We start from the raw sequence: 24,276 nt of genomic DNA on the forward strand, positions 1-24,276 counted from the left end.
AAACTCCTCACAAACTAACAGTTTAAAACCCCTAGATTTCCACAATAAAGTGTCTTCACCACACTTCATTCTTCACCACAGAAATCGCGTGTTTAACGCCGCAAGCAGCTCCGAGTGCTCTGCAAACACAAACTCAGCCAAGCCTCCTGCGAACCCTCAGGGTGGGGATTACATCCCTCACTGAGCAGATGAGTAAACAGAGGCACGGCAGCTCGAGTTCCTCGTGTTCAGAGCACTTTGTAAATATTACCTGATTAATCCTCACCCAGGCCTCGGGAGGGGAGAGCTGAGCAAAGTCACTGAGGAGTCCTGAGCGCCCTGTTTGGGGTCAGCACGGAAAGGAATGAGAGGGAGATGATTTTACAAACAAACTGTGGGATCTGCTGGTAGATAAGGCTTGATAAGGTGAGAGAAGCAATGGGAAGAACCATAAATTCCATAGGAGTTGCATTAATCGACACAGAGGGTTACAAACCCAAGGCTGTGCTAAATCCCTGGGTTTAGAGAAAAGGAGCAGAGACACAAAGAAAAGGCATGTAGGGGGAATGTAGATTAACAGGGGATCTGTGTGAGGTGATTTGGGGAATCTGTGCCTCTCAAGTACCTCAGCTAGTGGGGAAAGAGAGAGGGAAATGTGGACAGGAAATTAGGATAAAAAGAGGCTGCATCCTCTAGCAATTTGGAGGAAATGCCCATGACCTCTCCCATTATTCAAATAAAATTCCAGGACTCCTCTGTCTCCTTTTTGGACATAAACCTCTGGTGTTTGTAGATTATTTTCCTGACATCACCACCCTGAATAACAGGGTGTTGGCAGCTGAGCCACGAGTCATGGAATCATGGAATATCCACGGAAGGAACTCCTGTAGGAACACCATGTGAAGTCTCTTTCCATCTTCCCTGTGAGTTCCCTTTGGGTCCTGGAAGGTCACAATGAGCTCACCCCGGGTCTCCTCTCCAGGCTGAACAATCCCAAATCTCTCACCATTTCCTCCCAGCAGAGCTGCCCCATCCCTGTGATCATCCTGGCCTTCCTCTGGACTCTCTGCAGCAGGTCAGAGATGAGCAGCAGGAGTGTGAGTGACTCTGTGTGAGTGTGTGAAGCAGGAATTGTCCCTCTGTGACCCCCGAGGTGACAGAGCAGGGACTCCCCTTTAGTGGCTGGGCTGATCCCAGGAGCTTTCAAAGCCCAGCTGCAAAAGAGCACTGAAACATTTTATTAGCCTTTAACAAGACAGAGTTATATCAAGTTTGTTCAGCATTAATTATACTTTCCGCAGTGTTCTACCTACACCATCAATTATTAATTAATCTCCCTCTGTATTTTTAGCTGTTACCTGTCCCTAATCACCTTGCTGCTATAACTTCCTGGTCCCATGCCAACATGTGTTGCCAGACCAGCAGAAGACATTAGCAGGAATGTAATTACCTCGTTATTGCTCACGGAGGTTTGCATACCCCACCTCGATGGCATTAGAGATGGAGAGGGGAAGGCAGCTCTCCCTGGGAGTGTTTCTGCTTGTTCCGTGCTGGGAGCTGTTCTTTTGCTCTGAGACATGAGGGTGACCCCATTGTCACAGTGTCACCAAGCCCCTGACACCCTGAGCTGGACACTGACCCAGCTCTGAGCCAGCCAGGGGGTCAGGGGCTGGCAGGCAGGAGGTCCAGGTGCTGGGGTCACTGTGGGATCTCCTCAGTACTGCATGGGGTCATTGTGGGATGTCCTAAGTGCTGGGGATCATTGTGGGATCTCCTTAGTGCCACCTGGTGACATTGTGGGATGTCCTAAGCGCTGGGAGTCACTGTGGGATCTCCTCAGTGCTGGGGATCATTGTTGGATCTCCTCAGTGCTGCTGGGGGTCACTGTGGGATGTCCCCAGTGCTGATTGATGTCATTGTTGGAGCTCCCCAGTGCTGCTGGAGGTCACTCTGGGATGTCCTCAGTGCTACCTGGTGACATTGTGGGGCTCTTCAGTGCTGATGGAGGTGACTGTTGGGTGTCACCAGTGCTGTGTGTCACTGTAGGATCTCCCCAGTACTTCTGGGGGTCATTTTGGGGTTTCCTCAGTGCTGGAGGTCACTGTGGGAGCTCTCCAGTGCTGCTGGGGGTCATTGTGTGAGGTGTCCAGTGCTGGCTGGTGACATTATGGGACCTCTCCAGTGCTTGGGGTCACTGCAGGACCTCCCCAGTGCTGCTGGGGGTAATTGTAGGATCTCCCCAGTGCTGGTTGGTGTCACTGTGGGACCTTCCCAGTGCTTCTGGGGGTCACTGTGGGGTCTCCCAGTGCTAGCTGGTGACATTGAGGGGCTCCTCAGTGCTGATGGAGGTGACTGTTGGGTGTCACCAGTGCTGGGGGTGTCATTGTTGGAGTTCCCCAGTGCTGATGGGGGTCACTGTGGGGTTTCCTCAGTGCTTGGGGACACTGCAGGACCTCCCCAGTGCTGCTGGGGATAATTGTGGGACCTTCCCAGTGCTGGTTGGTGTCATTGTGGGACCTTTCCAGTGCTTCTGGGGGTCACTGTGGGGTCACCCAGTGCTGTGGTCACCCAGGTGGGTCACTGAGGCACCCAGGGCTGAGCTGTCCTGAGCTCTGGGGACAACCTTTGGTCATTGCTGGCCGTTGGTCTCTCCGAGCTCTGGCTCTGATCCACCAGTGGCTCAGGCCCTGTTTTCATCAGGAAATGACTGCAGGTGAGAGCTCTCCTGCTGCCTGCTTGCTGCAGCTGTCACTTTGTCACATCCGCATGCTGTGACAATGTCAAGCTGGGAGAATGGAGGGGACAGCAGCTCCCTGCTCTGTTTTAAGGGACCTGAGTTCATCCTGTTTATTCCATGCCAAGTTCCCTTCGCCTCTTCCATCCCAATTATCACATTCTGATGTTGCCACAAGCCTTCCCTGCAAACTTCCCGGGAAAAACAAGCAGCCAGCTCTGCTCCGTGCCTGTCAAACCTCCCCACCCAGCTGGGCTGCACTGCTCAGGCATGTCCAGGGCTGCAGGTTGCTCAGGATCAAGCCAGAGAATTTCCCAGCCCAGCTTTTCCCATGGTTGCTTCCCACTGCTGACGGTGGAGGAGCAAATGTCAGCACAGCTGGGCTGCAGTGGGCACTGGAGAGGCACACTGAGCTCCTCCCTGCCACAGCTGGGCACAGCTGGAGTGTCAGATGTGTCCCCCGTGTGTGCCTGGGATGTGACAGAGGCGGCTGTGCCACCTCACCCTGCTTTGGGAAGGGCAGGGCTGGGCTGGGAGACCAAATCTTTGCTTTTTTCCCTCCTGGAAAGCACAAAGGGCTGTGCTGGGAGCTGATCAGAGGGTGCTGGGTCAGCCAGCCGGCGCTTTTTGGGGAATAAAAGCAAAAGGAGACTCTTTTTCTCAGAAAAGTGAGGTGGGAAGGAGTGCTGAGGTAATTCAGAGCAGGATTATTTAAAAAGCACTCACACATCCATAGCCCTGTGTTTTTAACACTGGAGTATTTCTGTTCCCCAGGGCTGGGCAAATACTCGGGATGCTCTTCTTGGATGCTCATCCTTCACCCTCCCAGCCAAGATATTTGTGTGAGAAGGTGGCAGGGCAGTGAAAGTGGAGTGCCTGACACAAGTCCTTGACCTGCAGGTCTGGAAACCTCCACCCCAGTGAATCACCCCCTGGAGGGGTTTGGATGAGTGGTCAAAAAGCAGAAAGGAGGAAGGGCAAAGCTGTTAATTGAACACAACCTTAAGGACTTAGGTGTCCCTGCCCATGGCAAGGGGACAGAACTGGGGGATCTTTAAGTTTTCTTCCCCAAAAAAGCCATTCTGTGGTTCTAAAATCCACTCAGAGCAAATGCAAGCTGTCCAACAACTATTCCAGGGGAAAGCTGGGAACGTCCAGCATAAAAATTCCCTGCAATGACTGTGACTGAGCAAATCCATGCCTGGATCATCCCAACAGGATTTCCCTGGGTCAGGCTGGCAGTTCTGCCCTCCCCAGGCAGGAAAGCTGGAAGAGAAAGACAAAGTGCATAAAAAATGCAAAATATGAGGAGTTGGCTCTCAGCTGGCTCAAATCAGCCCAGTTTTTTTGGGTTTTTTTTTACATCAGTGGAATTATAACTTCCACTGAATAAAGCCTGGCCTGCTCTTTCTGCAGGGACTCTGATTGCTGATTTGACTTTGGGCTCTGAGTGCTTTGGGTTCATCCCACCAGCTGATCCCAGGCTGGGAGCAGAGCTGCTCTGCAAAGTGCTGCTGCTCTGTTTTTTCCCTCCAAATGTGCCAATTTGACAAACCTGCACGCAGAGCCAGAGCACTGGTGCTTCTGGAGGGCTGCAGCAGCCACAGCATGCAGGTTGCTTGGCACTTCCATCCTGCCTAGCCCTGCCCAGCAGCTCCACTTGCTAAAATCCTGGAAATGCCTGGATCTGGCTCCCAGCTCTGCCATCCCATCTGCTGCTCCTCAGGATGGCACTGCCCGCTCCATTTCCCGCTGGAGGGAGAACATTTCCTCTGCTAAAGGCAGGAGTTGTTCCCCATCCAGCCTGATGGATGCACAGGGCTCCTGCTGCTGGGTTTTGTACAGGTTTTGTGCAGGTTTTGTGCAGGTTTTGTGCAGGTTTTGTGCAGGTTTTGTCGGGTTTTGTCAGGTTTTGTCAGGTTTTTTACAGCTCTGTACAGGTTTTGTACAGGTTTTGTCAGGTTTTGTCGGGTTTTGTGCAGGTTTTGTCAGGTTTTGTCAGGTTTTGTCAGGTTTTGTACAGGTTTTGTGCAGGTTTTGTCAGGTTTTTTACAGTTCTGTACAGGTTTTGTACAGGCTTTGTACAGGTTTTGTGCAAATTTTGTCAGGTTTGTGACAAATTTACAGGTTTTGTGCAAATTTTGTGCAAGTTTTGTCAGGTTTTATGCAGGTTTTGTGCAGGTTTTGTACAGGTTTTGTACAGGTTTTGTGCAGTTTTTGTCAGGTTTTGTACAGCTCAGCACACCCAGTGCAGCTGGAGAATTTCCACACTCGAGAGATGTGGTGGAGAGGAAATTCCAACAGAGTGCCAGATCCAAGGAGCCTGTGGGAATACAGGGATGGCCAACGTTGGTTTGGATTGTTCCAAGTTTACAGCTCCATGTGCCACCTATCAAAATATTTCCTCCAAAATTCTTTTGTGTTTCGGTTGGGTTTGGTTGTTTTTCAAGTGAGAAATGCCTGGAGCTGGGGATTTTCCAGGGAAAGGGCATTTCCACCCATCATCAAAGCTTGTCATGTTTACTGTGGAACATTGAGATCCCTAAATTCTCAGCAGCTGCTCTGCTGTCTCTGTGTTTATTTTTTTTTTTTTTCCTTTTTTCCTCCTGTCAGGAGTTAAATTTGGAGGGCACAAAGCCCTCCTGTGAATGGAAATGGTGCAGAAGGCTGGAAGAATAAAGGAGAATGAGGACAAAGTGATGCTCGTTTTCTCCTGCTCAGAGCTTTGAATTGGCCAAGCCTGACCACTCCCTGCCCAGTTCCTCACCCTGACAGGTGTTCCCTCAATTCACAGGGATTTCAAGGGGAACAAATAAAAAGCAACCAGAGAAAAATTCCTTTTCCTGAAGAGGCATCCGGACAACCTGGATGGTCTCATTTGGGCAGGTTGTGCTCTGCTGCTTTTACTGGGCAGAACTGCAGAGTCTGATGGTGAAACCACCAAAATGTTGGGAGAGATTCCCAAAATAAAGAAGGAATATTGTGACAGTAGCTCCCCTGGCCTCAGGAATGATGGTGAGATGTCGGGGTTGTTGATTCTGTGGGCTGGAAAATGCAGTGGCACCTCTTGGGTTTATCCTCTGGTTTGGCCAAAGCTGTTAAACATGAAGTGAGATTGGAAGTATGAAATGCTGTCAGAGATTCTACTCAAAACCTGGGGGCAACCTGGGCCACTGGAAGTTGGCCAGCTTAAACCAACCTAAACCTTCCAACCTTAACCATCCTGTGATTCCATGGAAATGGGAAAATTCCATCTGAGGCTCTGGGTTTTAGGAGAACAACAGAACCCCAAGTCCCCAAGAACAGGAGGACTGGGAGGTGCTGATTTCCAGGCTCAGCTCTACATAACCTTTTCACCTCTTTAGCTGGGTTTTGCTCTGGTCTGAGCCTGACGTTGTGAGTGTCAGAGCTGATTCCAAGGAGGTGGGAACAGTGAGGGGAATCACCCTGGAACCCAGGGAGCAGAGGTGGGGATGGAGGAATATCAGCAGGTGGGAGTCAGGAATGGTTCCCTGCATTACAGTGAGAAGCTCTACCTGTTTCTAAATCTAAAGCTCATGCCTTTGCCAAAACTTAGATATAGCTAAACCAACACATGATTAACCCTTCAATTAAAAACCACATTTTCATAAGTAATAAAGTAGGAATTCAGATGGTTCTGCTTCAACACTGGAGTTTCCCAAATTCTGAGTGCTCTTGCTTTGAACTTTTTCCTTTCTTACAGTTTTAGGTGATTTTTCCCCCCTTTTGCTGAAGCTTAATATAACCCAGCATGGATCCATGGCTTAAAACAGTCAGCAGAACTTTTGACAGCACTGGGACCCATGGGATGCACCATTCCCGTGCCAGTAAACTCTGATTCTTTCCTCATTATATAACAATGCAAATGTAATAATTTCTTCTCTGCTCCAGTTGTTACTCAATCCCCGATTAATTCAGAAATGGGCCAGGAGTGAATATACAATTGCAACTGCCAGCAGAGTTTTAATGTGAAGTTTGGGTTATTGTCACATTGCTATTAATAACACTCATGATTAGGCACTGAGTTGTCCCTGAGCTGTTGAAATGTCACCGCCGGAATCAGAGGGGTGAAAGGAATTTAATCTCTTTTCCCCAACCCTCAGCCTCTGTATCACAGGAACTTGGAAACGTGTGGTTTTTTTTTCCCCCTATTGTTCTTCAGTCTATTGTAGAAGAGCTGCAGTGACTAATTCCTGCATAAATCATTGCCATGACAACACCTGTAATGCCTCCTGTCAGACGGGGTGAGCTGCGACTCCTTCTGGGGCTAAAGAGCTACAAATGGGGTGAGCAGAGTGCACAGTGATGCTCTGAGAGTGAGCAGGGCTGGAGTCTGGGATGGGCTTTGGGAAAACCTCCCTGCCTGCCTGCCCTGGGAGCTGATCAAACCACCCATCAGGGATGAATGGAGCTGGTTTTGGGGACAGCAGGTGCTCCAAGGTCTGGCTCTGCTCCTGGTGAGTCCCTCCAGCTCTGGTTGGGTTTGTCAGGAAAATTAATCCACAAACACCAGGTTGGTGTCCAAAAAGGAGATGGAGGAGTCATGTAATTGTGTTCATGAATAAAGGGAGAGGTCATGGGCATTTCCCATGGGGTGTCTCAAATTGGTGGAGGATGCAACCTTTTTTTATCCTAATTTCCCTGCTGTATTTCCCTCTCTTTCCCCACTGGCTGAGGTACTCTAGAGGCACAGACTTCCCTAATTGCCAAATACAGATCTCCTCCTAATATACATCCCCCTGCCTTCTTCTTTTCCTTGTGTCTGTTCTTTGAGTTAAACCCAGGGATTTAACACAGACTTGGGTGAGTCAATCCGTGGAATTCCTATGGAATTCCTTCCCGTTGTTTCTTCCATCTCCCAGTCTCAGCTTTATCTACCAGCATAAAGACACTTCATTCCCATTCCTCCCAAGCTGGAGCAAACACAGCTCCATGGCAGGAGCTCCTGAACCCCCTGGAACACTCAGGGTGGACAATTCCCAGCAGCACACCACCAGGCTCTGTCCTTCTGGCTGCGCTCGTGATAAAATATTGATCCCCTTCTGCGGGGAAACAGCCAAAGCTGGGCCTTGTGTTTAATTAAGGGCTTTAAAAGCAGGACTTGTAAGGTGATCAATATTTATTAGGACGGGGGAAAATCTTGTTTTGGCTTCTCAGCCTGGTGGGTTTGATGGAGGGCTGGGAGGGGGGAGAAGGGAGAAGTGCTGCTCAGTGCTTTGAGATAACCCCAAGCCAAGCCCGGCTTTAATGGCAAACCAGATCAGCCCATTTTTCTCCTGCTCCTGCGAGCTCTTCTTTATTCCTCCTCAAAAGGAGGCCTGCGAAGGAAGAATGGAGCTGAGAGGTTACTGATTTCTATCTCCAGCCTTGTCACAAAGGAAGATTTACTAAGCCAGGGTGAAATAGGAACGAGTGGCGTTGAGCACGATCCGTCGGAAGTGCTTTACGGGCAGCACTGGATGAAAAACGAGGTTTGACTTTTAATGCCAATATAGAATCCATCTGTTTAGGCCCATCTAGTCTTCTCTTATCCTTTATTCATCCCTATTGTGTGTGAAGTCTCCTGTGATATGTGGAGAGCTCAGTTTTTTTTCTCCTCAGATTAAAGGCGAGGCGTCTCTTTGGGCAGCAATTCCTTCTCCAGCACAAAGGGGAGGAGGGATGGACACTGTGTGGAGAGCTTGGTCCCTGCAGGGACAGCACTCCGGGGCTCCTCTTGAAGTGTCCTCCTCTGGAGGGACTTTATTTAACCAGAGTTCTGCCTCTTGACCTGGTTTTGTCCTCCTCAGTGTCCCCTGTGCTCACTGTTCCAGTTCCTCTGCCCAGCTTCAGGGAAGGATGGTGGAGATGGAGGTGCAGCACTGGAAGTTTGGTTAACACAACCCATTGAAGTAATTTTGGATGGTTCCTTGTCTAAGCTGTACTTAAAACTCTCAATATTTCCGTTACCTCACCCAAGTAAAGGTGAAATGGTGAATAAAATGTGCTTGAGAAAAGCTCAGCCACACTGCCCGAGAGAGAAGTGGGCAGAGTTTGTTCCCTGGGCTGTCCCTGGCTGATTTATCTCTGTGCTCCAATATCCTGAGCCTTGCAATGCTTCACCTCCAGCCCAACCATCAATCTCCCCGTGAGGATGGGGATGCTGGGCACAGCTTCACCTGTGGCAGCACCCAGGAGAGGCACAGACTCTTTCCCATGGCAATTTTCCCTTCTTCTCCCTGTGTTTTTTATAAATAAAGTTTGGAGGTTATTGAAACAGTCTCTGGAAAGGTAGGAGGTTCAAGCCTGGCCAATCAGCCTAGGGGGAGGTTTTGAATTGACCTAATCTGGACGATCTTTGAAAGTCTATGTAAGTTTTATAATTAAATAATAAAATCAGATTTTGCCACATGTGAGCCAGCCTGGTTCTTCACTCCTCTAGTGGTTCAACAGCAACAGGCACTGAACTGCAAACTGAACTTTCCCTTCCAATTCCACTCCTGTATTCTGGATTTCCATTTGGCTTCATCCACTAAGAAGGACTGAGGGGAAAAAAATATGGATTTGTGTGACGCCTTGGCTGAGGCACAGCTGTAATCCTGGGGGAAGGAGAGAAGTGCTGTGAGCTGCAGACAACCCTCCTGATAGCAGCCTGGAAACATTCCCTCCCTCCCCTCTGCAGCTCCAAGAGAATTAATCCCAAATTAAACCCTTTGTTTTGCCCGGCAGGAGCAGCAGGCTGAACTCTGCTCTGAGAGGGTGGCTCAGTGGCAGACCTGGGTAATTTGGGTGACAAAGAGTTTACTCACCAGAAATGCGGTTTTGGCGTGGAGGAGGCAAAGCTGTCTGGGAATTTGGGTCAGATTCAGCAGTTTCTGCCAAAAAAAAAAAAAGAAAGAAAAAAAGAAAAAAAGAAAACACAAAATTCTCCCTTTATTGCTTTTCCAGATAATCAAAAGAATTCATTTTATAATTCCCACGAAGCAGCAAAGTAAAACCACAGTAAGAATTAACATTTTCTTCTCACATGGGAGTATCCCACCCTGCAAAACAGATGAGCAGCGACATTTGCCCAACTAACACAACCCATTTAACAAAACCTGTTGTTTTTCACAGGAAAACACCTGCGAGGTCCTGGTGCAGGTGACACACGAGTTCCTCCCTCTCCGTGTGGCTGCGGTGTCACTCGGCTGTGAAGAGCAATAAAACCAGCAGATGGTGCTGGAGAATGTCCACCTTGGGTCCTGCAGGTGGCCTGAGCCCACCCAGCTGCCCCCCTGGAGGGTGTCCTGGGCTGGAATGTCCATCGGGGCTGCCCGGGGCTGGTGGGGAGGAGGATGGAAAGGAGGAAAAATTGGCATTTCCAGGTCTATTCCTGCCTGGTGAGCACAGGACGGGGCTTGCCCTGCTCTGGCTGGAGGTGTGATTGATGGAGATGTGAGGAAGGTGTGAGGAAGGTGTGAGGAAGGTGTGCTGCTGCTGCTCTGCCTCTGCCCCCGGTTTTGGCAGCAGTGCCAACCACCAGCATCCCCATGCTCCACAGCTCCAGGCTGTCAGCAGGAGCCTCAGGGAATGCCAGCCTGGCTTTAAGGTTTATTTTTGGATTTTCAGTGAAGATTTTGGGTTATTTATCCATTTATTTATTTATTTATTTATTTATTGTTTATTTACTTATTTTCTGGCTGAGGTAAGAAAGAGCTGGGCAGAGCTCTCTGTACCCTTGGGGTTCTCAAGGTTTTGGTTTGGTTTGGTTTGGTTTGGTTTGGTTTGGTTTGGTTTGGTTTGGAGGAAAAGCAGAAAAGCCCACGGACTCTCCTCACTCCTTAATCCATTAAGGGCAAAAAGTGAATTGATCTGGGAATCTGTGGGGATCTCTGCTGGAATTTGGGGCTGAGTCACCCCAAATCTGCCAGGGCAGCTCAGAGCAGATCCCCCTGTCCCCGTCACGCCTTGGTGACAGCAGCCTGGCACCTGGTGACATTTCCCACGCTGACAGCTCATCATCTCTCAGAGCTGTCTTGCCAGACTGAGAAGCCTCTGGTTTTTTTTCCCCTCTCATTCCCAGCACGGGAAGGGAGCTGTGAGCCCAAACCCTCTGCTCCCTCCGGGTGTGAATTGAGCCCAGAGGAAGCAGAAAGACTCCAACATCTGTCCTGGTGCTGTGCCTGGCTCAGGCTGCCAGACTGCTCCGGGGCTGTCACACTCTGCTTGGGGACACGTGGGGCTGGCAGGGCTGGGGCTGCCTGTGAATCCTCATGGCATTTTGAAGGATGAAACTCCTCGGGACAAGGGGATGTGGAGATCCTGGGGTGGGTCTGATGCTTTAGGATTTTAGCTTCTATATTTTCCATGTAATCCTGTAATTCTTTAGTGTGTAACTCTGGACTCCACACAGGTTCTGTTCTCTCATTTTTGGACAACACAATTCCTCTCTAAGCTCCAAACTCAAGGACACCTCACTGTCTCAGAGCCCCAAGATATGGAAACAGCAGTGAATTAACTGGGGGAGCAAACTTGGAGTAATTGACTTCATTAGCTGAAGCTGTAATTGGAGGATTAAACCTCAATATGCAAATGGACAAAACTTATAAAGTATGAAAAACTCGTGACCTGCTGTCCATTTTGGGTGTAGCCCTGGGTGGGCTGTGAGTGCCCTGAATGCACCTGAAGGCCTTCAATTAATATAAACTGCTTTTTATTCTCTTCACTTTGCCTAGCCTCTGTTTTAGGCAAAGCCCCTCAAGGCATCAGGTCCAGGGGAGACAAGGAAAGTCCTGGAGCATCTCAGTGCCCAGGAAAGGCTGAGGGAGCTGGGCTGAGAAGATGCTGAGAAGCCCTGGGTGTCCCTGGGGGTCCCTGGGTGTCCCTGGGTGTCCCTGGGTATCCCTGGGTGTCCCTGGCTGCAGGGAGGGTCAGAGCAGAGCCCAGCAGTGGCACCAGGGGGACAGCAGGGACTGAGCCCAGGGAGCTCCACAGACCAGTGGATGAGGCTTGGAGCATCCTGGTCTAATGCAAGGTGTCCCTGCCTGTGGTGGGGTGGAATGAGATGAGCTTCAAGTCCCTTCCAGCCCAAACCATTCCATAACTCTGTGATTTCACCACATTTGGAGTCCTGTTAACCCTTGCTGGCTCAGCTCCCACTGAGTAAAGATGTAGTCTCCCACCTGTAACCCTCAGCCTGTCTCTGCAGCAGCAAATCCTCTTGCTGCTGCTTTTCCAGGAAGCCTGGAGTGGCCTCATTTGCTATTCCCACCCATCTGTTGTGCTGCAGCCTGTCATTAATCTCCTGGTAGGTTTGGATTTTCCCCTCTCCCGGCCAGTCAGCGCAGAGACAGCTAAATGAACACTGATACACGGCAAATAGCAGGTTCCAGGGCTACCTGATAATTGTTTTCTCGCTCAAAAAAATATAGGATGCATCTCTCAGTTAAAGGAAATTGCAGTTTGGGGAGTGGGGAGGTCCTTTCAGCCCCATCAGAGTGGAGATGAGCACAGCTGTGGCTCTGCACAGTCCCTTTGTCACACAGAGGGGGGACAGGGCTGTGTTTTGGGGAGCCAGCTTTGCCCTGGACACCCCAAAATTCCCCAGCTCTGTTCCAACACAAAGAATTGTACTTTTCTGTTAGCAGTGGTTGATGGCCACTGGCCAGAGCTGCCAGCAAAGCTGGAAATGCTCTGCTGGGACTGCAGCATGTGGGCAGAAAAGGGCATTTTCGAGGCTCTTCTTGAAGTAAGATGGAAATTAAAAAGATATTTTTGTCCCAAGGCCAGCCCCTGAGTAAGTGTAATTTGGCTCTGGCGACTCTGGAGGAGCAGTGCCAGTTTCTACAGCTGAAGAGCCATCTATGATATTAAGAAAAAAACAAACTCATTTATTCTGTGTCCTTGTTGGCATCACAACCCAACCATTAAAAAAAATGAACCCATAGCAGAGCAGTCCTGACATCATGCAGTGAGTACACACCAGGGCAGTTAAAATGAGCAGAAGGGATTCTTTGGTTCAATTTTATTTCCTTTTTTTTTTTGGCCTTGAGTAGCTCTGTTCCCACGTTTACTTTGTAAACACAAAGGTCAAGGAACCTTTCTAATATTGGAGAGCAAAAGCAGGAGGGGAAGAAATGCTTTTTGAAAGAAGCATCACATTGTGAGGTTCAGAGTCCTGAATTTTGCTCAGAAGCATGGAGTGGTTTGGGTTGGAAGGACCTTAAAGATTATCCAGATTATCCCTGGGCAGAACCTTCCACCATCCCAGGTTGCTCCACATCCAACATGGCTTTGGACACTGCCAGGGATGGAGCAGCCACAGCTTCTCTGGAAAATCCATCCCACCCTCCCAGGGAAGGAATTCCCAGCAGAAACAAGGCAGAAACAGAATTTTTCCAGCATCCCCTTCCCCCTATTCCCTGACCCCAAACCTGCTCCCTGCAGCTGTAACTCACACCAGGCAGAGCTGTGTTCACAGCCTTCCTCACCAGCATTTGGACTCGTGGTGGAATGAATTGTTATTTGTCAAATCCTCTCAAACTGTCAGACCAAACCTGCCAGAACCTTCTCTGGGTTTTTTTCTCACCACGAGGAGGGTGAGTGAGCCAAACTCTCCTCAGGCTCTGGGTGAGGACAGGGGGCTCAGCTGGCCCAGCAACCCCGACAGAGGAGCCACAAACACCCCCCAGGTTTGCTTTCACCCCTTGTCTGCTCAGCAGCAGCTAATTTACAGCTCTCTCCTAAAGAGGGAATTTTAATGGCGTTTTCTTTCAAAAGTGTTACACATAAATGTGCTCTAACCGGTGTAAAAGTGTCTGCAGGCACAGAAATCATCATCACCAGTGACTGCTAAAGACTGGGGAGCAGAGAGAGGAAATTTATGTTCTCCCCAAAGTGGGAACCAGGCTGTAAATTCAATTTGTCAATAAATATGGAAACGGTTCCCGTTTGCCTTGTCTTCCCTGCTCTGGGAAATCTGGCACCATGTCACTGGTGTGGGGAGAGAAATTTCCAGATCCTGCTCTGTCTGTGGCTGAAGAGCTCCAGTGGCAAGAGATTTGTTGTCACCTCTTCAGGTCACTGGTAGGAATAATACAAATTCTGTAGGAACAGTGTCTGGAAGGAGATAATTAAGTTTAAGGAACTCAGAAAGACATTATGGATGATTTACCTTCCTGGAAATGTATGAATGGTGGAGGAAGCAACACAACCAGCAGGTTTTGATCCATGCAGGTAATCCTCAGGTGAAATTCCATGTTCTGCTGCCTGTGCAATTCCCATTTCAGCCCTAATTTCCCTGGAGCTCCAATCCTGTGCTCTGCTCCTGCGTGCCAACAGTGCCACCTGATTTTTGGGTGGGAAAAGTGCCCTTTGAGGTGGATGTGATGAAGAGAGAGCTGTCCTGGGTCTGGATTTTCCTGCCTGCCTTCTGGCCACTGCACTTCCATGGTTCATGGATCTGTCCTGTCCCTTCAGCCCAGGGTTTTGACCTTCAGTGTCCCTTGGAGGAACTCAGTGTTTGCAGAATTGGCTCTTCACCCATCCCCTGCTGCTGGTTTGGGTTGGATTTCAGAGGAAACAGCTCCCAGAGGGAAGAAGGGGAGCTCTGAAAACCTGAAACTGAGTTATGAGGCAGCCCTGAGACCTTCAGATCCTCCCAGAGAGGCCAAACAACTCCAAACTATCCAAACTGTGTTGAAAGCCCATCACTTTGAGAAGTGGGAAAAGTCACCTCAGCGTCAGAACAGAGAGATAATTTCATTTTATCCCTGCAGGGTCGTCAGCCTGGGGAGCAGAGATGCCCTGCTGGGAGCTGTGATCCCATCCATCCTGACAGGGCTGCTCTGATATTTTGCTCTAGTGGCATTTGGGGGGCTGTTTATTGTCTCTCTCCGTGTTTCTTGTTGGCTCCTTCAGGTCCTGGAAGTCACAATTAGGTCACCCCAGAGTCTTCTTTTCTCCAGGCTGGACAATCCTGATTCTCCCAGCCTTTCCTCATGGGAGAGCTGCTCCATCCCTGTGATCCTCAAGGACCCTGGGCTGTAATCTGTCCTCCCACTACACTGAAAAAGTAAAACATTAAACCTTTTTGCATTGAAAATTCAGGTTTTATTCCCCCCTGCCTTTTCCAATGGGTGAATTTCCTTCCACGGTGAATTTTCCAGGCTTTGGCTCAACCCCCACGAGTCAAACCCAGCCTGTGGACAACTCTGCTTTATCAGAACACTGTCAGGCTTCCCCTGGCTGGGACTGCTATCAGTAATTAGCACACCCCACCGAGCTGCTGCTCCACAGCAATGCTGCTTTGTCATCAAAGTACAGTAGCTTGTAACTAATTACATCCCCTGCTTTATCTGGGCCCGTTCTTCCTTTTAAATACACTTAATAACTCTGCCTTTGAAGGCTCCAGGAATAAAAATAACCACTTCAAATAATCTGCCACGTTAGGTGTAGAGCTGGAGTAGGCACCTTGGATTATCTGAGCCAAACAAGAGGTCTGAGTCCCTGCTGGGCTGGGATGGAGAGCAGGAGGTCTGGAGTGCTCTGGAGAAAACAAAATTGTGTTTTCCAGGAGTCCTGTGCTGATGTTGGCATCAGAGATGTGAGGAAGGACGAGGGGACTGTGCCAAAAGAGCTGTGATTTCACCGCCCTGGGTGGAAAGACTAACAAATACAAGGGATGAAATTCAGCCCAGTCCCTCCTCCGTGACCTGAGCCATCCCCTTCTCTTCCTAAATCATGTTTACACACTCTCAGCACCACGGCTCTGTCTCCTGTCATCCTCTCCCTGACCCCTTCGAAAGAAGGACCAAAGCAAACAGTTTGGTTTCCCCGATCTTGGGAGTTCCTGTGGGATGGGAAACACCTTTTTGCAGAAGGAAAAGCTGCTGAGCACGGTGTGGGAATCAGGATTCGTGGAGCTGGAGCCAGCAAGTCTCCCCTGGTTTGTTTAAAAGCCCTCTGCTGTCACTGAAGGCATTCTGTGAGGCCTGGGTGCCATAATGAGGCACTAAAACATCCCATCGGGCAGGATCAATTCTTGTTATAGCCGAGTATTTTTGGTGTGTGTTTTTTATTATTACCTAATTTCTTCCTGTACGGTGAGACCATAAACTCCAACGATGCTTGGGATAGATGGGGATGTGCCAGTCCCTGGCAGCAGTTTCTGTGTCTTTGAGGAAGGGGAAAAAAGGCAGGAAATTCAGAAGTAATCCATTTCAGGAAGGAGGAACAGAGCAGAGGTCTGTGGCTCCTCATCCCAAAGTGATCCCAGCAAAAGGAACAGGCAGTGCAGGGAAAATGTCATGGCTGCACAGCACCGAGGAGGAAATCAACTTTAAGAGGCAGCAGAAGGCGAGGAGATTATGGCACTTCTAAATTAAAGGTGTTTGGGGATTCCTGGAGGGAAGAGGCTGGGAGCTAGCAGGAATTCATTACGGAGAGAGGAACTGCACTGGTGAATCAGCTGCACATTAAATCCTGTGCTGCACTGCCCTGCAGTGGGGATGGGATCCTTGGGGGTCAGTGACAGATTTTTTTGTCACTCCCAAGTGACCTCTAGCCAAGGAGGCTCTGGGGGCAGGATGAGCATTTAAAACTCCAGCATTTCCCCCCTCTCCTCCCCAAACTGCAGCCCCAGGTGTGTGTGGTGCCAAGGGCAGGTGGCAGGGAGGACATCCCTGGCTGCCAAATGGACAGTGCTGCTCTGTCTCATTTGAAATGAAAACGCAGAGGAGGGCAGGGCTGCCAGCATGGAGGGACAGAGTGCCAGCATTCCAGAGGACTTTGTTCTCCAAGGGTTGTCTTTTTCCAGGGTGGGATTCAGGATCAGCCCCAGAACCAGAGCGTGGTTCCCTGTCTGCAGGGTGAGCTGGGAGCAGCTCTAATTGAGCTATTGTGGATTTATGTCTGACCCAACCCCGCAAGAGTCACTCCACATTTGCATCTCAGCTCTGCCAGGCTGGACCATCTCCAAGATGCTTCCTTGGCTTTGCTGGGTCGTTTTTCTTCAGCCATTTCAAGTGCGATTATTAATGGATACCTCCAGAGAAAATAAAATGAGTAAATTCAGAGAATGGTGGAGAATCAGAAAGGCAGCACGGGGATTGAGCTGGGCTGACATTCCCTCTCCTTCCTGCAGCTCCTGCTCTGCAAAGTTCATCCCCAGAGGTCCCTCAAGCCTCCTCCCCTGTGGCCATGCTGCCACCTCCTCCTTGGCCCTGAAGGTGACAAAGTCTCTGTGAGCACAGGGGAGGTGACCTTGTGTTTCCCCCAGCAGCTTCCTCTCACTGTGTGAATTCTCACCTACATCAAACCCTAAATTCTGCAGGGAGTGATTTTCAGTGCCCCCAGAGAACCCTGATTTGTCTGCTCTGCCATCAGGGCAGGAGGAGTGAGATGTGTCAGTTCTCAGCTCCAGGCAGAGCCAGCGATTTGCACAATTTGCCACCAAAAAACAGAGGTTGTTTTGTCACCACTCCCATATGGTGGCTCATTCAGCTGTGCCAGGACACAATTAATTATTGGAGGCTGCTGTTTATCTGTCAGAGCACTGTAAGGAGAAGTTTGGGCTGCATTGTTTGTTTAATCTATAGTGCCTTTTGTTTGCTTCAGAATAGTCGATATCTTTTCAATTTTTTCCCCTTTTTCTTATCTTACTCCTTTCTAAAGCTTTCATTCCAATCAACCAAATGGCCTCTTTCCTTTCCTTGCTGCTGATCAGTTATCACTGAGCCAGGCAATCATGGAATGGTTTGGGTTGAAGGGACCTTAAAGTCATCCAGTTCACCTTCCTCTATCCCACGTTGCTCCAAGCAATCCAATCCAGCCTGCCCTTGGACACTTCCAGGGATCCAGGAGCAGCCACAGCTTCACAGGGAAGAAATTTTTCCCTAATGTCTCATCTCAAGCTGCTCTCAGTGTGAAGCCATTCCCCCTTGTCCTGTCAGCTCTTGTAAATATTACCCACGGGAGAGTGAGTTCTCTCCGAGGAAGATGTGACACTCAGCTGGGCTGGGAGTGTCCCTGCAGCCTCATCCCAGCTCCCTGTCAGCAGCAGGATCAGTGCTGAGTGAAAGTCAGGCAATGAATCCTCCCCGGAGTGACTCAGCTCTGAGTCAGGGTCTGTCTGGCTCCTGGGGACACATCCTGACCAAATTCTTCCCTGAGATGTCCATGGGCAGGAATGAGCAGCTGGAGCTCAGAGCAGGGAGAGGATGAATCCTGCTGGAGTCCAAGGGTGTGAGGAGTGATGCCAGAGTGATTTTTGCCTTTTTTCTTTTATATATTTGTAACCTTGTCAGTATTTTCCCTACCCTTTTCCCCAGATGGAAAGACCAAACACATTCCAAAACTCCAAGCCCTGCAGGGCACAAGGCTCCACTCCTGTCTTGGCTCTTCCTGGGAACCAAGGCTGAGAACAAAATCTTCAAGACAAATTGTGATCAACAAGTCCAACTAGTGCCAAGGGTGGAGCTCAGAGCAGGGGTTTGACCTGGGGGGAATTGCATCACCACTTGTCCTCTGAATTGGTGCTTTTGATCAATTCTGCTCATTTCCTCACACCTATCAAACTGTATTCAGCCCTATTGTGGATATTCCTCCATAACTGCCCCTGGAGCTCCAATAAAAACCCACTTTTCTGTTACCTCCTACACTGAAATGATCTCAAGTTTCATTTTCAGGCTGAAAAAGGCAACATGAGCAGCAGGATGAAGGTGAGCAGGGGGGTGAATCCCTCTGCTGAGGTGGCTGAGGTGCCACCAGAGCTCGGCAGAGCTGCCCACCACCCTCACCCACCCCAGAGGTGGCACCGAGGTGTCCCAGCAGCACAGTCACCTCTCCACAACACCAAAGCAAGGCTGGAGCTTCCTCACGCTCTTCCAAACCTTACCAGGGGGAAACCAACCCCACACCACATCCTGCTGCCCCCAAAAACCCACTCTGGGGCCGCTGTGGTGTTTGCCAATCCCTCCTGGAGCTGTGGAAATGCCAAGTGTCCTTGAGGCTGCAGTGTCCCCAGGCAGGTGACGTTCCGCTCAGGAAAGCTCTGGCTGGGCTCTCCAGGTGGCAGCTGCTCCAGAGGAAACAGATGTTGTGCTCCGGAACCTCAGGAGCTCTCAGGGTGTTGTCAGATGCTGGGGAGCAGAGCGCTGAGGTCAGCTCTGAGCTGCCACAGCCTGGGCTGCGGGGCTGGTTTGGTCGGGAGGGAAATGAGTGTTTGGCAGTGCTGGGGAGAGTTGGGGAAAATATTCCTGGGGGGAAGGGATTGTGAGTGTTGGACACTTGTGGAAGCCCTGAGTGGACTCAGCTGGGACTTACCTGAAACAGAGGCTAGACATAGTGAAGAGAATAAAAAGCAGTTCTATTTATATAACAGTTTATACTTATTTAAAAGCAGTTTATATTCATTGAAAGGCCTTCAGGTGCATTCAGGGCACTCACAGCTACACCCAAAATGGACAGCAGGTCACGAGTTTTTCATACTTTATAAGTTTTGTCCATTTGCATATTGAGGTTTAATCCTCCAATTACACCTTCAGCTAATGAAGTCAATTACTCCAAGTTTGCTCCCCCAGTTAATTCACTGCTGTTTCCATATCTTGGGGCTCTGAGACAGTGAGGTGTCCTTGGATTCCAAATTTCAGAGGAACTTTTGTGTCCAAAAATGAGAGAACAGCAGCTCAGCACCTGTATGGAGTCCAGAGTTACACACCAAAGAATTACAGGATTACATGGAAAATATAGAAGCTAAAATCCTAAGGCATCACCAGAGAGCAATAAATATTTGTTCTCAGAAGTTTCTTGCAAAGAGGCTCCTTGGTGAGACCTTTGGGTGGCTCAGGATGATGTTTTGGAGAGGTCAGGGGGTGCCAGGCTCACCAAATCCTGCTGCAGGGGCTGGGAGGTGCAGCTGCCAGCAGGAAAACAGGATAATTGGGAGATTTCCACCTTCTCCACCCAGAGCAGGTCACCCTCCTTTTTTTGGGGAGCTGCCTCAAGGACAGATCACCCCTCAGTCACAGTCACAGTCATTCTAAAATCCCAATAAAACAACCCCACGCAACACCTCTTCCCCAACTCTCTGCCTGGCTGCAGAGTCAACCTCTCTGCGTGATTCCCAAACGTTTCACTTCCAAAAAGCTTAATGTCAAGACTTGGAAGTTTAACTAATTATCTGCGTGCAGATTTTGCTTAGCTCAGGTCTTCATCCCCTCCTTTGATTCCCTCTGCAGCAGAACCTTCCATGCAGGATGCTAATTCCACTTCCAAGCAGCTCCTTTTATCCCAGAGACTCGAGTGCCAAGCACCTCGGGGCAAACTGGGTGGCCACAGGCTGGGAATAGGCAGCGAGTGTTCAAAGGGAGGAAAAATATTTCATCTCTTCAAAGCCAGCTGCAGTCCCGACTGCTGGGCTTTTGAGTGGCTCTCGTGAAGAGGGAGGGTATTTAATTAATGGAAGTTTTAAAAAATGAGTGTGGTGTAAATAGCTTTTTGGAGGGGTTTGGGCTGAGGTTGTCCAGGTGGGGTTGTGGTGTCTCTTCCCTGGCAGGAGGAGCTGGGAATGCCATGGATGGGGTGATTCTGCCAAAGATTGTCTTTGTGGGACAGTTGGTGTCATTGTTTCCAAGGGAAAAAGTGGGATTTTTCTGCTAAGTGTTCCTCCCAACCCCAGCCAGGGCAGGAGGAACTCACTCAAGGAGGCTTTGCTTTCTCCCTTTGGAATCAGAGCAACTTCTCAACGCTGAAATTTGGGAAGTTTTCCATCTCATCCCGAACATTTATTGTTCTGATCAATAACTCTGGCTGTCCTTGTTCTCTGCACAAATATTCAGCGTCATTGAAATCTCTTTATGCTTGGAAAAGTCACATTTTATTGGAAGGCAGGACTTTGCACTCTGCTGGACATGTTTTCTGGGATGCCATGGATCAACCAGTGTGGAATACGAGGATTTAAGCAGAGTTTCACAGCTCTTTAAAGGTGTTGTGGTTTTTATTGTCCATTCAGGTGTCTGGCCTTGGACTCTGGGATTATGATCAGCTTTGTGAGTCTGTTTTCTTGGCAGGACTTCTGTTCCACAAATTTAACAAGTTGGTTTACGAAACCATAAAAACTTTTGCATCCATGGCATCCTACAGCTTGGAGAACTTAATTTCTACTTCTTTTTTTTCCTTTTTATTTTGGGAAAAACCTCTCCTTCCCTTGGCTTTAAACCTGGGTGAGCACTGAGCAGTGGGGAAAAGCACCACCTGCTAATTTCATATTTTCTGCACAAGCCAGGGAACAGCCCAGGGGTCTCAGTGAGATCTCCCAGGGCACCTGGAGTGTCCAACAGCACCAAACCCTCCTGTCTGTGCTGCAGCCACCACACCACCAGAGCCCTGACCTGAGACTCCTGCAGGGACAGACAATGAGCACCTGAATTCCTCCCAGGTGAGAAGAACAGCAGCCCCAGCCCAGCCAGGCTGATCTTTATGGGAAATGTTATATAAATCGCTGTGTTTCAGCTGCTGTGGGAGCTGCACACCTCAGCCTGGCATGCTAAATATACCTCATTAATTGCCTTGCTCTTTGCACACACCGGAGGCTGGCGCCGCATTAAACACACCGAGAACATTTCTTCCTTCAGGTTTTGGGGTTTATCGAAATATTCCAGCTCCTAATGGCTCCTCCGCTTGGGATCAGGCTGGACCTGACTGCAACTCGTGGTTTTCCCTCCCCACAGCCCAGAAGGAACGTCCCAATGTTTCTATTTAAGCCCAACATGCTCCTGCAGAGCAGCATCAGTGGCCTGGAGGAGTGAGCACCTTGTGGGACTACTTAGCGCTGCTATTTCTATGTATTTCTATATTTTCTGCCGCATTATCTGAAGGCTGCAGCTGGGATTGCTCCGTGCAGAGGCAGGAGAAGCCCCCAAAGTGCAGTTTGCAGGCAGAGCAGGCAATCAGCCCTGCTGTCAGGGCACAAACTGTGACCACAGCCAGGTCACACAGCTGGACTCGCTGCAGGAAGCACCAGGGGGGGAAACCAGAGCCAAATTTCTGGCTGAGCACCTCAGCTGCAAGACTGGATCACCTCAGCTGCTGTCACTCACCCAAAGAGAGAATTTGCTCCAGAAACCCTCCCTGCTGTGGGTTCAGAATGGAGTGTAGCTTGGAGAAATTTCCTTTTCTGGGTCTCTGTTGAGGACAGGACTCACAGGGGCTTTCAGAGAGGGGCTGGGAACTTCTCCAGTGTTCTTTTAAAAATGCCAACCTGCATCTGCAGTGCTGCAGGAAAGAAAAAGCTGGAAGAGCTTCTTGTGAGAGAAACCCTATACTAGGAGATAATCAGAGAATCATGGAATGTCCTGAGCTGGAAGGGATAAAGGATCATCGAGCCCAACTCCTGGCCCTGCACAGACACCCACCCTGTGCATCCCTGGCAGCGCTGTCCAAACCCTCCTGGAGCTCTGGCAGCCTCAGGCTGTGCCCATTCCCTGGGGAGCCTCTTCACTGCCCAACCACTCTCTGTGAGAAGAACCTTCCCCTGATATCCACCTAACCCTCCCCAGGCACAACCTCCCAATCCCAATCCACATCCCCAGCTCGAAGCCTTGTGGGAGCTTCACTTCGAGCAGGAAAACAACCCTTCAGCTCCAAACATCCTGTTTTTATGGAGAGCCTCTTCCTTTTTTACAGCCCTGTTTGTTTTTGCTCTAAAAGCTGGTGCAGCACCTGGCACAGCAGTGTGAGCTCCACACTCTGGGTTCAGCCAAGCCCTCTGCTCCCTTCCAGTGCTGCAGTACTCTGGGAGTTGAGCCCTGGGGCTGGGAAGAGGTTTCTGCCATGGGATAGAGCTGGTGGCATCCCAAAAATTCATCCTTGGCATGGGCTGCCATCCACCTCTGGATCAGCTGGGATCTGCAGCACCTCGTCCCCTTGGCAGCCTTTCAGCAACCAATTCCTCCAGGCAGTTTTGGGTTTGCTCCCTTCCCTGGATGTGTTTGTGAGGGAAAACACAACAGCAATCACCAGGCAACACGGCGTTGTATTATTCATGCCCTGTAGTTGAGAGTGATTGAGGAGGGGAGAGGGAGGAGAAAAACCCTGCAAAATTCATCACGGCCTCAACGCCACTGCCCCTCGTGGGGTTTGGGATATTGTGGCTTTAATGGCAGCTAATGGGGCTCTGGTGCTCCAGAGAGGGATTGGAGTGGCTGGAATGGCTGAGGTTCCCTGCTAGAAGGGCTGGGAGGGTCAGGAGCCTCGTCCTTGGCACAGGTGTCACCTCACACTCATCTGCTGAGGACACCCAGCGTGGGACAGAGGTTTTCCTGCCACTTTTTTTGGCCCCTGGCAGCAGCAGCTGCTGCAATCCTTCAGTGGAAATACCCAGGAATTGCTGCACCCTGGTTTAGCAGGGGCACAGCACGAGCACTGCAGGCAGTGATTCACTTGGTGGATGGTGTTTGGAGCATTACTTTGATTTTCAGGGCAGACAACATCGGTGTTTCCACGCTCTGCAGATAGGGAAGGTGATGCCAATCTATCCCCAGAATTTACAGGCTCCATTAGCACAGGACCTGATATCCCATGTGTTTACCCTTGCACTGCCTATTGATTACTGAGAATAGTTGTTTTTCTGCTTTGCAGGATGTGGGGAGAGGGGAAAGTCAATGCAGACTCTCCAGTGGCTTCTCAGTGAGGAGCTCAAGGTGGAGCTCAGCTCCTGCATCTTCCAGAGCCCTCTGGATCCTCAATCATCTTCCTCCTGCATGGAAATCACTGTGGAATCACTGAATTTTAGGTGCAGGCCTCATGATCTCAAAGAACAAAAGTAATTTTCCAGAAGTCCTGCCCTTTAAAAGGGCCACTGTATGGCTTCCCCATTATTTTCCCATTTGCCAGCCTGGCTGACACCAATTTTGGGGTGACACCCCACAAATGCAGTGGAACCTTCAGTTTTCCAGCTCTGGGCTCTTCAGGACAGCAGGGACAGGGAGCTCCTGGAGCATCTCAGTGCCCAGGAAAGGCTGAGGGAGCTGGGCTGAAGAGATGCTGAGATAGCCCTGAGCCCTGGGTGTCCCTGGGTGTCCCTGGGTGTCCCTGGGTGTCCCTGGGTGTCCCTGGCTGCAGGGAGGGTCAGAGCAGAGCCCAGCAGTGGCACCAGGGGGACAGCAGGGACTGAGGCCAGGGAGCTCCACCTGGAGATGGGGAAGTGGAGCAGAGACCATGGAGGGTGTGGAGTCTCCTCCTCCTCATCCAGACCCCTCTGGACACAGTCCTGTGTCCTATGCTCTGGAATAACCCTGCTGGAGCAGGTGACCCTCTGTGGTCCCTCCCAAAACCCCAAAAAGTCTGGGATTCTGGGATTTTGCACAGGACACTGCAGGAGATGCCCTTGCAGCCCCAGCTCTGCCATCTCCAAAGCAGAATTGGCAGTGAAGTGCCTGCTGGAGCCCATAAAGCTCGACAGTAAGTAAAGGATGAGAAGGCTGAGCTGATACAGTCTAATTAACTTCCGCTCAGGCTCTTTGTTTGCTGTGCTCAAGCCTGGTTTCTTCCAGATTTAAATTGATTATGAAAATCAGCACAAT

This window comes from Lichenostomus cassidix, chromosome 23 (genome assembly GCF_008360975.1).
Source record: "Lichenostomus cassidix isolate B80296 chromosome 23, HeHo_3.0, whole genome shotgun sequence".
Lineage (NCBI taxonomy): Eukaryota > Metazoa > Chordata > Aves > Passeriformes > Meliphagidae > Lichenostomus > Lichenostomus cassidix.